The 3,972-nt window shown below is 37.6% G+C and overlaps 1 long non-coding RNA gene across 1 annotated transcript; it reads right to left on the bottom strand.

The window, feature by feature from the left end:
* Positions 1-639: 639 nt before the first annotated feature.
* LOC114059257 lies at positions 640-2,841 on the bottom strand. Its single transcript, XR_003571626.1, has 3 exons — positions 2,610-2,841; positions 1,122-1,178; positions 640-733 (listed from the first exon to the last, which is right to left on the bottom strand). It is a non-coding gene; the product is annotated as an uncharacterized LOC114059257 (long non-coding RNA).
* Positions 2,842-3,972: the final 1,131 nt, after the last annotated feature.

Genomic DNA, 3,972 nt, shown 5'->3' on the forward strand with positions numbered 1-3,972 from the left:
GCTGTAAGGGAGTGAACTAAAAAAGAGGTTAGAAAGAGCCAAGTATTATGAAAATACGAAGCTCTAAACTATAGTGCTTTTTAAGATCTCAGGCCAGACTTTAGAAGGAGGGGAAAGAAATAATAAAAACAATTAAAAAAAAAAAAACACCACACAAAAAAAAACTCTGAAAAATCTGAATGAAACCAAAATGCCTAGAAGAGCTTTACACATCTATAAACCACATTTTACTAAGTAATTTCAAGGATATTTCAAAGTCCTGAAGTTAAGCTCCTGCCCTCACTGCTTTCTGTAAGCAGAAACTCCCTTTATCCCACCCCTGTGGGAGCTGTGAACCATGAAGACAGGGAACTTTTTCAGACATATGCAGAGCGAAAAGTGCAGTGTGGTTTCTCCCTATGCTCTTATCTCAAAGCAGACCCTAAACACAACTCCAACACAAATAATATCAACTACCACTGACAAGAAAGTATTTTTCCATTAAAATGGATCCCTTTTCCAAATTGCATTTTTTGCACATTTGCTATTTTATATCAACTCTATTAATAAAAGGCAGATATCATTTTCATCCTGTATTATCCCTTTTAGCAGTGCCTAAATTCACCAATTCATCAGCATACATTAGTCTTTAATAAGCTAAGGTCAACCTAATTTCCTCCTCCTAGTGCTCTCTCCTCCACAACTTCTTCACATGTTTCAGCTTTACTTTGAAGTGACTTCCTTGCTTGGCATGCTAAAGTACAGAAACAGAGTGCCTATCATTAAGACTGCAGTTCATGCCCTGACTAGTCACAGCAGAAGGAGAATTAGGCTATAATCTCCTAAACAATGTAGAATCTGTAAATCAAAACCAACCAGCTCTTTTTGGCATGTAGATCAATGAGCCAGTGTGGGGGTATGAAAATCCAAGCAACTCTTCTAAGGTAAAGTCGAACTCAGTATATGAATTTGTTTAGTTTGATTTTTTTTTTTTCTCCTCTGCACTTTATATCACCAAAACAAGTCTTCAGAAAATAGTTTTTATTGCATTCTGGAAAACAGTAGCTTCCGCTGGACCAGGTGGCAAAACAGGCACACACAAGCTTAGAATACAGGCAGTGCACAGATTCAAAACAACCTACCTTCAGTACTACCCCACCTAGCCTTCTTGATGGTAAGGATGCTTGCATTTCTTTGCTCTAAATATAAAAACAAACAACAGTGGCTGTTCTAATCAAAAGAGTATTAACATGTTGCCAAAAAATGAACAATGCATTAAAACATTTATACAAATCTAGAATAACCAAAGAAACACAAACTACACATAGCCACATACAGAAAATATCTGGAGAGTCAGAGGAATGGACTTGTGCCTGATAGAGTAATATACAGCTTTTTGGCATGGAACAATAATTTCCACAACACAGTGCATGGTGGGTTTCTACTTGCAGAAGTGAAGCCCTGTCATGCTGACTGATATATCATCATGCACACAGTTTAACTGGGCTAGGCCAAGTACCACTGGAATTCAGTGACACTTTGTACTGTAATTTACTTAAAACCTCACAGGTGTACGTGGAGCTCACTTCAAGTAACGTAAGTGAGCCTAAATATAACTCCCCAAATAAGTGTCCATGAGATCAAATTTTTCCTTATCTGTTCTAATGAAAAATGTCAAATCAAAGGCTTGTGGGAAAGCATTTTCAAGTAAAATTTTTTCTCTCTAGTCCTCTTTGGTTTCTCAGCTTTGTTGTCTGCTAGGTTCATCATGTTTTCTACATTTTATTCCTTAGTGGCTGCAAAGCTCTGGGAATGGAGAAGGTGACAGAGGCCAATCTGCTGACCACATACCCCCAATATGTGCTTCCTAAGTCTTCCTCTTAGTAACATTTCCAAAATGGAAATTTAACAACTACCGTAAACAAAACAAAAAAATCTGTAATCCTAACTCCTCTTTCCACTCAATTTTTCATGCCAGTGTGGACCAGTGTGGAAAGAGAGGGCCTCCAGAGTATCAGCTTTAGTAGATAGGGACACACAGGATAGCATGAAACAGTTGGAAGGCCAGGTTTAAACATGTAACCTGAAACACTGGAAACTAGAACTCACAGCGGGTCTTAGCAACAAAATCAACAATATAGGCAGCGCATGACATGTGATCACCAAAGCAGAAGCAAGGTTGCTTAAATATAGCCCCTGTAGGTATTAGAATATTTCTGAGAAGTACACATCAAGCATGAGACAGATGCTACTAATAAGTAGAGCTTCAGACATTTATTTTTGTATTTAAATATCCAGCTATATTTATCTGAAAGACTTAACCATACCATTCTTGACAGAAAGGTATGCCAGTTACTTACTACTGTCTAGACAAAAAGATTTAAAACTGGAAAAGATAAAACCTTTGTAAAGGAACATGGAAAAGTGCTTTAAGAATCCACGAGAATCTCTGCACTTGAGTCCCCAGAGCTCTGGGTTTAAGAGATTTGTCTGTTCGGGAATTTAGTATATTCGTTATTTCATAAACAGTTTCCTAATGCTTGTTCTTGAACCTAAATTGTTTGGGTTTGGGGGCAGAGGTTAGTAAATTACAAAAACTCTAGAAGGCTGAGGAAATCAATCACTCTTACAGACAGGAGTGATGTCTGATGATCATCTGACACTTTCGAAGTTGTGGCCACGGTGTGGTGAACCACTTCAAACTAGGATATAAAGATATGAATCATCTACAGTGAGTAAGCTGTCCCACTTCCACATTTCCTAAAAAAAAAAAAAAAAAAAAAAAAAGAAGCAGACTATCTGGACACTCATCCTAAGTGTTTGGACAGCTTTAAATGATCCTGTGATCTCAGTGAAGAAATTGTTCTTGAAATGAGTTACATGTTTCACCTCTATTTATAGCATAACCATAAACCAGACCTGCTAAACAGAGGTTTCCCAATCTCTGCTACAGATATTTGGTACCATGTGGTACATAAAGCTGGAAGGAAACAGCATACAAAAGAGTTACCACAGACTTCAAGGAGCAGAAAGGTATGAAGAGTTTCACAAGCTTCTCTAAATATTCAGAAACTGATATATTTTTTGGACAGTACAAATATTTCTCCACCACTACACCCTTTAAGCATTTAATTCACCAGCCTAAACAATAACAGACTGAAAGCAGTGTTCAAATAACACTTCAGAACTTCAAGTCCCTATCAAAAAAGAGAGCTCCAGATAGACACAGGAATGGAATCGATACAATTCGGTCCTTTATCATCTCATTTGCAGCGCATAAAATAGGCTCTGGGGCAAGAACCAAAGACAAAGTCCAGGTTACAAGAAGTCAGTGCAGCGGCTTTACAGAACTATTCTCCCATTCTGCTGGACTCGATGTTGAAGTTCAGGCCATGGACACAGCCCACAGCAGTGCACAGAACGCAGTGCTCTGTGTGGGTCTCTTTCAGCCACGAGCTCCTGAGAGTGTTGCAGTCCAAAACATCGGGACTATCCATAAAGGTGGCATGAGTCAGGAACCTTTCTTTTCCCAAAGTTTTCCATGGGCAATTGAGTAAGAACTAATTTTACTGAATACTTACCCTTATTCCCTAATTAGATCAAATCGCTTCAGAAGTTACAATTTATTTCATTATATTTATATTAGTGATCTTTAAATACTTCCTGGTATAAGTCAATATAAGTTTAACAAAAAAATTCACACAATAAGAATGCTAAGCAGTAATTTCACCAAATCTAGTTCTTGTACACAGGTAAATATTGCTCTTTTTGACTAGGAATTTTCCCTGTGACTCACTAAATCTCCCCATGGAACTAAGTGCTATTTGAGATAAGCAGAGTTGCAATATCTACTCCTATCTTTATATAAAATTATAGGAAGTAGAGCTGGAAAGAACTTTAAAAGGTCATCTAGACTGTCCTCAAGGCAGAATCAATGTTCATGTCACTCGTTACAAATATATGTTCTTAATGATTGTGATTTCATCACCTTTC

This window comes from Empidonax traillii, unplaced genomic scaffold (genome assembly GCF_003031625.1).
Source record: "Empidonax traillii isolate 1590-97213 ecotype Southwest subspecies unplaced genomic scaffold, ASM303162v1 scaffold212:size762246, whole genome shotgun sequence".
NCBI classification, from domain to species: Eukaryota; Metazoa; Chordata; class Aves; order Passeriformes; family Tyrannidae; genus Empidonax; species Empidonax traillii.